Here is a 12,585-nt window from a genome sequence, read left to right on the forward strand (position 1 = left end):
TAGAAGTGCGTGTGTGTGTGTGTGTGTGTGTTGTCATTCTGTTAGAAGAATTAAGTTAAAGCACTTGATATAGAGTATGATCTCAGTTGGTAGTGGGAGTCTAAATTCAGTGGATTTATGATGTTCAACAATGAGTCAAATGGGAAGACACTCCCAGTGGCTTTAACACTTTTAAATTTATTTTTGGTGGGAAAGGGAATAATGGCTTTCTTGATATTTTGCTTTTGAATTGTTTGGCCTTCTAAGCTTGGGCCCATCCAACTTTATTCCTAGCCAATCTATCCACAGATCCCACTGCAGCAAATCTGTTACCTCTGGTATAAGCCAAATACCCTAAAGACATTTGATTTCAAGGTGTTGATGCTTTCATAAAGACCTGACTCCTAGAATACTAAGCTCTTAAGGTCTCACACAGTATTCAAGTAATAATGCATGGTGAGGGTGCTGAATTTAGTTGGTTAATGAGACAACAATTGAAAAGGATCAGTATTGAAAAGGATCACATTGAAAAAGATCAATAATTTTTGGAGCTAAGGGTTATCTAAAGATTCAAATATAAAGGAAAAACCTTTTGCTAGAAACCAAATGTAAATGTGGGTGATGGTCCTTGCATTGGTAAGGCTTCCTTATGGGCAAAGGATACTTCATATGGCCACTCTTTAGTTAAGCCATTCTTGCCCTTAATCCCATGTTACACTGAACATTGTATGCCCCACAGCAGAATGGTTGAGAGTGTGAGATCTGCAGCTAGACTTCTGGATTCAAATTTTGTCACTGCTGCCTCCAAACTGTGTGAGTTTAGGCAAGTAACTAAACTGCTCAGAGCCTCAGTTCATCCGCTGTAAAAAAGGACAATAAGATACATGTATCATTTCATTTTTAACTATTTTTTAAATGTGTATTTATTTTTGAGAGAGAGAGAGAGAGAGAGAAAGTAAGTGAGTGGGGAAGGAACAGAGAGAGGGAGACACAGAACCTGAAGCAGGCTCCAGACTGAGCTGTCAGCACAGAGCCTGTCGTGGGGCTCAAACTCAGGAGCCATGAGATCATGACCTGAGCTGAAGTCGGACACTAAACTGACTGAGTCACCCAGGTGCCCCTCCTTTTTTAACTATTAAGTGAGTTAATACCTTAAAAGTATTTAGAGCAAATTGATAGCTCAATATGTGGTGAGCCATTACTATTTCTAGCACTGGAGTTTCCTTCTTTCATTTGAATAAACTAAGAATTTGAAGGCCAATTTTAGAGAAAGCCTAAACTAAAGAACCAGACAAAAGGGGAAAATCATAGTCTAATTTTTTAAAATTAAATACTTGCTGTATTTCAACCATTTCTAACGTAAATGTCTTGTATCTACCTTTGTGTTCATCGCTCAGGGTTATTCTGTGAATTCTGCTTCCCTGTAAGTCATGGTTTCTCTTACTGCCTAACTTAGACCTGATGGACAGCCAAGAACTGTGGCATGAACTTTTTTTTTCAAGGATAGAATGAATTCTCTGGCTGGATTAAAGATGCCCTTCTATTTTGGATTGTTTTATCCTAGTGTTTTTCAGTTTACCAGAGAAAGGATGCCAACTGGGTGGCTTTTATAGAAAAGGTAAACTTTTGCTCAGGGACACTCAAAAACCTTTTGCCTGACCTTTGCAGATCACTGGCTCCAGCATTAGCCTTTGCAAGTTGTGCCTCCTTTATCTAACTTTTGTTCCCATATCTTAATCTCTTTTCATCTAATTTATAAGTTGTACAAAGCATTCATCAGTTTGTAATGGTCCCTGTGATTTCAGTATAGATGGCTACTCCTCATGCATTAAATAGTGCTCTATAAAACTATGTGTAAATGGAATAAAATGTGACTCTACTGGGGGATTTTAATACTTCAGCTATTGCAAGTCTTCCCTTTTCCAGTGTACTCTGTCTCACTTGTTCCATTACATCATGGAGATGTGCAAAGTGAAAATTGCCTGGTACATTTTCCCTTTTGAAAGAGTAATGGAAAATCTTTGAATTGCTGAGATTATTGGAATGTTTATTACCTAAGGGCAGGTGTTGTCAGTGAGACCAGTGGTTTGTGTGTGAGCGAGAAAGGGGGGGGGGAGAGTGGGAAGGGTTAGTATCTGATTTATGTAATTAATTTCTATAGCATAAAATAATCCTATATATTTAGCTAAGGAATGTTGATATGACTCCTGAAGGCTAGGGATCCACAATACTCTTCCTATGAATATAAAACCATGACAAGTAGCAGGTTCCATAAATAACGTGGAGGTCATGAGTGAAGCTTGTCGGTACTGGCATATGTAGCATTTTAGAGAAGTGAGTAATGCTCTGTCTTATTTTTAGAATGCACTGACTTTAACACAATAAAAGACTATTTAATTATTTTTCTTATAGGCTGATAGCAAAAGAGAAAATTTTGTTGACTGCTGAAGAAACACGAATCTGCAAATTTTAGTCGGTTTTAGGTAGCCTATGGGTATAAAGTTGTAAACTTTTTTGAACAAAGTAATAATCAGTTAAATAATTGTACCATTTTGTGCAAATTAAGGGTGGCTTTCCCTTTCTTTTTGCCTTTCTAATTGTTTATCACCTTAATTCTTTAATACTAAAAACTTAAGGGCACCAATCCGAGATGCCCAGTGACTCAGCAGGATGAGAAAAATCTTCATTGGAGTCCAGTGAAAATCCAAGGTATGATATAAAGATAAAATGCCTCTCTATCCAATCCCATGAACTTAAATAAGATCCCACAGTATTCAAATTACATCCAAGGAAAGACAACAGAAATAGGCAGTGGTGGTGAGAAGGCTTCTATGGAGGGAGAGCAACAGCTATGACTGATAGTAAAACCTCTAAAATTCCTGAATATAAATCCAAAACAGTGTTTTAAACAACACAATGGAGGCTTCAGAGTAAAGGAAAACAGTCAATTATAGAGCTAGTCAGCTATATAAATAAAAAATTACTTTTTGTACATCTGAGTCAATGTGTATAAATATTGACCCCGGTACAGACAGAAATATTGACAGAACTTTGTTATAAGTGTTTCAGGTAGAAAAAGACTACTGGCTCCTTCTCTGAGATTTATAGAAGTGTAAGTATCCAACACAGGAGGGTGACCGAAAGAGAGGATAATAGGAACGGCTACACTGATAAAGAGGCAAAAAAGTCTCTCCTCTGAACAGAAATTTGTGTGTATTTCCATGAATATGGCCAATGTTTTTAAATAGAAGTTTTAAGAAGAGGAATTGAGTATGGCTAAATTTTAGCAAAATGTGACCAACACTACAGTATTTGTCCACGTGGTGGAAGAGGGACATACCATGGCCAAGGCTTTCAAATGAAGAACTGCCTAGTAAGAATGACAGTTATTGTTGTTAAATAGAGCTCGAACAATTCCATATTCTAGGTCTTTAATCTAGATGGGAGATACCTGAATACTGATCCTGGACTCACCAGCTATTTTTAGAATTCAGAGCAGGGGAAATTGTTTTTCATCTTGAAATTTTATTGATCCTGATTTAGTGCTTTGTACACCAGGGCTCCCAGAAAGAGGTGACACTTAAGAGTGACAAGTAATAACATCATTTCCTGGTCTCGTCCATAGTTCCTATTTACTACAACACTATATCAGCAGTTAGAAATATCTATATCTATATCTATATCATCTATATCTATATCTATATCTGTATCATCTATATCTACATCTATCTATATAGATCTATAAAGGGAAGCAGTTTTTTCCAAAGAGTAATCCAATACAATAGGTTCTGGGTTTTTGAAATTCTTGACAGTTATATTAAAACACTTAACAACTTGATCTCTCTTGAAAAATAATTGTACATCTTCTAGAAGATGAGATACCTCATTGCAGTTTAGTCATCCAGTAATTCCAAAAGAGCCAGCTGAGAAGTCTATTCAAAAATTCCCTTAAAATCCTAAAGAGCTCTATGGAAGCTGATGAGCTATTTTCTATTCCTGTTAAAAACCAAATACAGGAGAAAAATATAAGGCAAACCTCCAGGCATGAAGTGATCACCAGAATTTGCATCTCCAATTTTCTTCCACTTCAATGTCTCTTACCTGTCTGGTCCACTTACACCATTCTTCTCTGTCTTAGGCCATTTTCCTCACAGTTCCCATTGGGCTTAACCTCTCAGAGGTCTCTGATTTTCTACTCTAACATTGTTAGATGGGACCATTTTTTACTTTGTATCAATTCAAGTAGAAACTGACTTTTACAAAGGAACTTTGTAAAATTTAAGAGGAAAGTGGTGTTTTTTAAAAATATTTTTAAATTTATTTTTGAGAGGCAGAGACAGAGAGCTAGCTGGGGAGGGGCAGAGAGAGAAGGAGACACAGAATCGGAAGCAGGCTCCAGGCTCTAAGTTAACCAGTACAGAGCCTGACACGGGGCTCGAACCCATGAACCATGAGATCATGACCTGAGCCAAAGTTGGATGCTTAACTGACTGAGCCACCCAGGTGCCCCAAGAGGAAAGGGTTTTTACATTGCCCAAATGTAGACTTGATTAAAAGCAAGTAGTATGGCTGGCAGAGCTTGTGAGATCTTGCCCTATTTTCTTGTCTTTCACAATCTTTTCTCATGACCAGATTAAATTATTTGGATTGCTAGGCTAAGGCACACATAGGCTATTCCCTTATAATATTGAGGTTCTTAGGAATTTTTATTTGTTTGTTGATTTTGTATCATAATGGTCACTTTGGTTCTGAGCTCTGTTGAGCTCCTGGTCTACAGTTATCTTTAACTGTTGACTGTTCTCTTTTACAGTTATCTGACTTTTCCTTGAGTATCAGGATAAAGAAGGCCCATCCTTATCTGGCCTCTAACACTGCTTTTCGAGTTCTGAAAGAATCATCTCACACAGCATTTATGATTGTTGTTTGCCTGAGTTTATGACTTTGCCTGAGTTTATGAGTTCTAGAGTCATTGCTCTGGTCTTCTAGTCCAAACATGTGAATGGTCAAATCTTCAGATGATTCTAGTAGTTAAGCTGAGAGTCACCCACAGCTTGCAAATCATCCCAGCAGGAAAAAGCCATTCTCTCTGTGCCCCTTCCAAGCTCCTGACACACAGAATGTACGAGCATGATAAGGTAGCTGTGGTTTTATGCCACTAAGTTTGGAGTGTTTGTCCAAATGGTGACTCCAAATGGTGACTAAAACAACTAGGGATATAAATTTTGGAGTTCATAACCCATATATTGCATTTAAAGCCTTGGAATGAAAAAAGATCAATGTCTGTGCCCTGAGTAGAGACTGAGCAGAGACAGACTGACCAAAGTAAATTTAGAAGGAATAGCTACTGGACTAAAAGAGCACCAGGAGACCAAAGAAGATAATTGGGATTGGAAGTCATGCATTTTTTGGTAATGAGACCAAGAATATGACTGTCAGTTTCTTCCCTTCCCTCAGTGTGACTGGCTTCAGCAGAGTAGAGGAAAGAAAAATCATTTAAGTTGTGAGGTCAAATAAAGAAAACTTTAAATACATTTTGAAATATTTGAAATAATTACTTAGACTTCAGATCATTAAAGCTCACCATCAGTATTTTTCTTCTAACGTAACTTCCATAACTAATGTTCAATCTAAATGATAGCCAGCTGCTTCCAAATTTCTCAAGATCTAGAAAAAATGAACTCAAGTCCCTTTCCTAAAATTTGAATAGGTTTTCTCCATAAAAACACTTTATGTTATATTCTCATGGCTACGTTGGACTGTTGTTTCTTCATGTGCCATCTCTAATTTGAGTCCCACCTGCTCAGATATGGAACATGGACTCTTTAATTTATACACTCATTCATACACATTAAAAAAAAATGGAAGGAACGTTGGAGAGGAGTTAAGATCATAGCAACCCAAACAACTTTGAGTGGAACAGTAGATATCAGTCTTGATTAGTCCTTTGTCTATCCTACAACCAAGGTCTCAACAATGACCTTTTACCCCACCCAGCCTCCAGTTTCATGCTATGTCTCTGGATGACCTCTCTTCCACCTTTGTCTTGTTTCCTTTTCTTTACTTCTGGAAAACCCTAAGAGTTCTGCATTATTTCCCAATTCTACAGAGCGATTTTCCCTTTTAGGTGTTCAGCAAACGAAATTCCCTTTCATAGGATGTGGTGTAGTTATGAATAGATGGAAACTCTGTTTTTACTTTTGCCTCATTTTTAGTATCCCCCCTCCCCCCAGGTTTTTAGTTACTTTACTTAACAAGTTTTTCTGGTGTATGTTCTGACTTCTGCATATTTGAAAATATCACTATTTTTGCCTTCACGCATAAGGATAACTTGACTGTTTTAGCATTCTGAAGTCACAGTCATTTTATTTACAACTCTGTGGTTGACACTCTTTCCTTCTTTCACTTAGTGTCACAGAGAAAAATCTTTGAGACGGATCTCATTTTGCAAGTAAGTAGATTTTTGCTCGGATAAATTTTGAATGTTTTCCCTCATCATTGAAGTTTATTATCTATCATTTCTTTTGAAATTGAAAGAAATTTTATGTTTATCTTCTACATTATTATTACATATTATCTTCAGTTCCATAGGTAAAATCTCTTCTTTGATTGTATTGTATTTATGAATAAAAAAATTAGAATGGTTTTCTGTTTATTGTAGTAATTTTATTTAAAAAAAATTTTAGTGTTTATTTATTTTTGAAAGAGAGAGAAAGAGTGTGAGCAGGGGAAGAACAGACAGAGGGAGTCACAGAATCCAAAGCAGGCTCCAGGCTCTGTGATATCAGCACATAGCCTGATGGGGAGCTTGCACCCATGAACCGGGAGATCATGACCTGAGCCGAAGTTGGATGCTTAATTGACTGAGCCACTCAGGCGCTCCTGTAATAATTTTATTTTTAAAAGAAGGTAGTTTTGATTTTTCAAAGAAGGAATGGAGTCTAAATTGTAGGATCTTTCCTTAAGTACAGTATTTTTTCTCAATTTGGTCATCTACAGAGGGCTATCTATGCTTTTCTCATCTTGTTTTATGGACAAATAGAAATGGATATAGTTTCTGTTAAACTGATATGATTTCCTACTAGAATCTTTCCTGTATGGCTCTAGTGATAAACAGAAAAATTTACAATATAACAGTGTAACTCTGATGTCTTCACAAATCTCAAGGTTTCTTGAAAAATTCTTTCCTCTATCCTAGAAATAAAGTGATTCAAGCTCTGAGTGCAGATAACGTAGTTGTTTCCCAAATAACTTCTGAGGATTCCAGGTAAGTGTTTACAAATTTTAATAATCACTTGCTATCTATCACTATGGATCATTTAGAGAATAATTGCTCGGTAGCTACTGTGATCTTAACATGTAGACAGGATCATGTCATTCCCTTGTTTAAATTCTTCAATAGCTCCTCATTTCACTTAGGAAAAAGACAAACCTTTAGACTCACCAATTGTAGCATTATTTAATCTCCAGGATCATCCTTTGCTATCATCTCTCACAGGTGTCCTTTCGGGGCCTTAAAAACACCAAGTTCCTTCCTACCTCAGGACTTTGCAGATATCCTTTTCTCCACAAAGTGTTCTTCCTTCCCTTTTCTGACTCCTAATGACCTTCACCCCTCAAGTCTCTCTCTTTTTTTTAGTTTATTTATTTATTTTGAGAGAGAGAGAGAGAGAGAGAGAGCTAGAGAGAGTGAGAGGAGTGAGCAGGGGAGGGGCAGAGAGAGAGAGGAGAAAGAGAATCCTAAGCAGGCTCTGTGCTGTCAACCCAGAACTCGATGTGAGGCTGGATATCACAAACCATGAGCCAAAATCAAGAGTCGGACGCTTAAGCAACTGAGCCACCCAGGCACCCCACTCAGGTCTTATTTTAAGTGTCATTCTCTCAGAGGTTTTCCATGACCCTGTCTGCCAGTTGGAATGAGCTCCTCCTGTTACAGCTTCTAACAGAATCCTATACGTTTTCTCAGCGATTATTTAATTCCTGTCCCCTCCAAAGGGGTATGACTTTTTAAAAATTGTTTTTAATGTTTATTTATTTTTGAGAGACAGAGAAAGAGAGAGAGAGAGAGAGCACAAGCAGGGGAGGGGCAGAAAAAGAGGAGGATGCAGAATCCGAGGCCGGCTCCAGGCTCTGAGCTGTCAGGACAGAGCCTGACATGTGGCTCGAACACATGAGCCGTGAGATCATGAGCTGAGCTGAGGTTGGATGCTTAACCGACTGAGCCACCCAGGCTCCCTGTCTATGACTTTTAAGAAGGCAATGATTCTGTCTTTTGGTATAATCTGTCTCCAGAGCCAAGCTGAAGTAATATTCGAGTAAGTGAATGAATCTGCATTGCTGTTTCTGGTTTCTCCATGGGGGTTTCTGCGCATTTCATTTCACCCTCTGTTTTGTTCTGTGAATTTGTCTTCGTCTTAGAGCATGAACACCATCTCTCATCTTTGTTTTTTATTCCCCAGGTCAGTGCTAAAGGAAAGCTGACAACAGGTTGCAGGTTTGCTGTTTACATATACATATACATATATATATATATACATATATATATATATATGTATATGTATATGTATATGTATATGTATATGTATATATATGTATATATATATGTATATATATATATGTATACATATATATATATATATAAACCTTGCTGTATATATAGATACAGCAAAGTTTATATATATAAATGAAGTTTATATACATATATAAACTTCATTTATTCATTCAAAATATTGACCAAGCAGTTATACTCCAAGCACTATTATAAATGTTTGGTGACTCTCCCTGGGTGTGGGGAGCAAGCTGCAATGTTGCCAGCTCACTGCTCATGAGGCCTTGCAGTACCAGTGATATGGTCAAAATGTTATGGTCCACATAGGAGAGGTTGTGCTCCTGATGATTCAATGCATGGATTTCACTCTTAACCCTAATACCTTCACATTTCAGAAGCTGGTAGTATTAATTGGCCAGCGTTTTGTCTATCGCATTTTGGTACATGGCTCCTTTAACAGAGGATGTTTGACATCGATACTCCATACTGTCCTTCAATATAATTCCACCTACATAACTTGTTTAAAAATGTCTATTTATTTATTTATTTATTTAGTGAGAGACAGAGAAAGTGAGTTAGCAAAAATGGGGGAGGGGCAGAGAGAGAGGGAGAGAGAGAATCCTAAGCAGGCTCCACAGCACAGAGCCCGACACAGGGCTGGATCTCATGAACTGTGACATCACGACCTGAGCCAAAATCAAGAGTAGGACACTTAACTGACTGAGCCACCCACGTGCCCCTCTACCTGTATAACTTTTAACAGAAATGCCTCCAAGTTCCTTGCATATGGCCGGTATTCATTTTTACTTTCTGGTGCTAATGTGGAATTGTTTTTTCCTCTTTCCCCTTTAAAAATATTATGTTAGGCATTGCAATCAGAATTTTAGAGCAGAGAGATAAAAGTCTGCTTTTGTTATTATCTTGCCCAGAAGCTTCCAATGATTTCTTCACCAGACTATGGTCTCCATATACTCTCTTGTCTGCTATTTACCCGTTTATTTTTGTTATGAGTAGGAACTGATTCCCAGGAAATTATTATGTGTATTAAAAAACTCAAGAGTATCCATATAGCGTGAAATATCCTGTAATAGATTGTCCAGATAGCTTCAGAGGAAGATTTCATGATGCTAGTAACATTTGCATTTCATAGTTGATCAAATACCCTTGTGAAATGAACGAGCAGTGTCATGAGTACGTCACACTGTTGATTCACTCCAATATATTGGGATTTGAATGTTCATCACCCCTATCAAATCAATTCAGCATTACTAACTTCACTTCTAGGTAATGGAATTTTTGTAGGCTTCTTGTCCATAATTCGGCAGAAGAGAAGAGAGAAAGCTCCATGAGGTATAAAAGAGTACTAGAATTCTTCCATTTTTATAAGTGCATTCAAGTAGCATCAGATGAAACCCAACAACATATGTGTGAAAATATGAAACGCTAAGGTATGGATAACACTCAGGTGTAAAGTGAGATTACTGCATAAGAAACACTATCCTAAAAATACATCTGTTCTTTTGAACTGAATCATTGGAGGATAATCTTGGAAAGAAGAACTTCCAACAGTAGTTATGGCTGTTATCCATTAGAATGACTTCATTAGAAGAATATCCTCTTAAACATCCTTGACTTTTTCTCCTATGTGCCAGAGACAGCTAAATAAAGCATGGTCTTTTCCAGAAGTGAGACTCACATGACATATCATTAATTTATTCCAATTGTCTCCTGAAGTGGTTCCAGTTATGATTTTTTTCCTCACCTAATATAGATCATAAACAAAAAGTAGAGTATAAGTAAGATTACATTTCATTTTCCATCAAGAAAAGGGAGTATATTTGATATAATAATATTATTTTGGACCCTTCACATTCAAAATGAGAATTTATATCCCTTTAAAATATGAAGTGCCTATTTTCTACTGGGTACCTAATTATCTTCCCTTAGAAATTTTTTAAAAAAACAAATGTGATAAGGGAGTCAGTATATCATTAATTTCATCTTATAGAGATAACATGCATAGATTTTTCTTTGTTACAGTAGGTAAAACATGTCATAAGTCTAAAATAAAATATTAATCTACTCCTACCATTTCAATTTCACATCTGGACATAACCCAAAGCTCTCAGTATCAGGATAGTGTCTATCCTCCCTATCCTTTCTATGTTCATGCCAATAAAATTAATACAAACTTTATATACATATATATGTGAAAATATATGTGAAATGTGTCAAAATATCTAAGACAATGTACGAAATGAACTAAATCTATTATAAAATTACTATAATCAAAAGAATATAGTATGGGCTGAGGAACAGACCTTTTCCAGACACACTTGTCTACTCTGGGCAGACTAACATAATAAGCGTTTAGGGTTAGCCTCCTGCTTTGTGCAGGATTCTTGCATGGAGAGTCGTAACAATGAGGCTTTTCTTTCCAGGAAGCAACTTTATTCATGCCGGCATGGCTCAGTTGGATTCTGTACCGGAAGAACTGAGCCCCAATCACCACATGGTGTAGTTTTTTATATATTTTCTATTTCTTTGTCTCCCATATATGGAAACACACAAGCATGCAGTCTGATTAAGTGGTCTCATGTTACAAGGTCGTGAGGGATGTTATCACGTATGCATATAGCCAGGTTGCATTGAAGTTTGTTTTATTTTCTCTCCTAGGGAGGGGACACTACCACAGCTTGAGTTGCCAAGGATTCTCCATTGTCTATAGCAGTGCTGTCCAGCAGAACTTTCTTTTTTTTTTTTTTTTTAATTTTTTTTTGATGTTCATTTTTGAAAGAGACTGAGAGAGAGAGAGAGAGAGAGAGACAAAGAGAGAACAAGTGGGCAAGGGGCAGAGAGAGAGGGAGATACAGAATCTGAGGCAGGCTCCAAGTTCTGAGCTGTCAGCATAGAGCTCAATGCAGGGCTTGAACTTTGAACTCGCTAACCTTGAGATCATGACTTGAGCCAAAGTCAGATGTTTAACCAACTGAGCCACTCAGGTCCACTCAGGTTCACCCCGCCAAACTTTCAATGACAGTGGAAATATTCTGTAACTTGTTCTGTCAAGTAGGGTAGCCACTAGCTGCTACCTGTGGCCATTCAGCACTTGAAACATGGCTCATTAAACTGAGGTCCTGAGTTTTTAATTGTGCTTGAATTGTGCTTAAAGTCAACCTGAGTTCAAAGCCTATAGGGTTTAAGAATAAAAACTGAAAGACGGCAGTGCTGCAAGTGTGTGAAAGGCAAGCCTAAGAGCATGGCTTACATCACACGTGGGAAAACTGTCCTCGTCTCTCCATTGAATACATCATCAACTCTATTCTTATTGAAAGCATAGCTTTTTCTTGAAAATCAGTCAGCCAGTTGCCCTTCCTCCTTTTCCAGCTCATGTTTTTGATTATTGCAGGCATGTTAGTTGGAAAGAAAGAGGATGTGAAGTGTGGATATAGTCTTATGATTAATTAACCTCTTATGATGCTTGCATTAGACGAATGGACAGGGTAGGACTAATGTCATTTTGGCTAGCCATACTAGGTTCTACCATATTCAATTGTTTGGGAGATAATTTGATACATATTTACTTCCAATTGTTTGGCAGTAGGGCTCTGCTAATTAATATCTCTGGACACAATTTTATGAAGCCTGTTGACATACCAACAGATGACATTTTAATTTTTTCTATCCTTGTCTTTCATTTATATGGACAATCAAGAATTATGTTTTGGGGACAATACATTCATGCTTTGTAATGGTCTTATATGTAAAGAATACAAAGGACATAGATATTTGGTCTGATTGTATATCTGAGAGCTTTGAGATTCCATTTATCTGAATACTATCATTTTCAAAATTTCTATGTCAGTAACTGCTTAGCTCTCCAGGGATTTTGCGTTTATGAGTGCAAATGGCCTCCTGATTTTTACAAAACAAAAACTAGCTCTTCTTTGGCAGGCAAAATGTTTCCAGTGAAGTGATCTCCTTTTCTCACATTAAATAACAAAGATTGGATTTTTCTAAATGTTTTGTCTATGCAACATCTTTAACACTTTAATTGATAT

Source organism: Panthera pardus, unplaced genomic scaffold (genome assembly GCF_024362965.1).
Source record: "Panthera pardus isolate Hobbes unplaced genomic scaffold, ASM2436296v1 HiC_scaffold_25, whole genome shotgun sequence".
Lineage (NCBI taxonomy): Eukaryota > Metazoa > Chordata > Mammalia > Carnivora > Felidae > Panthera > Panthera pardus.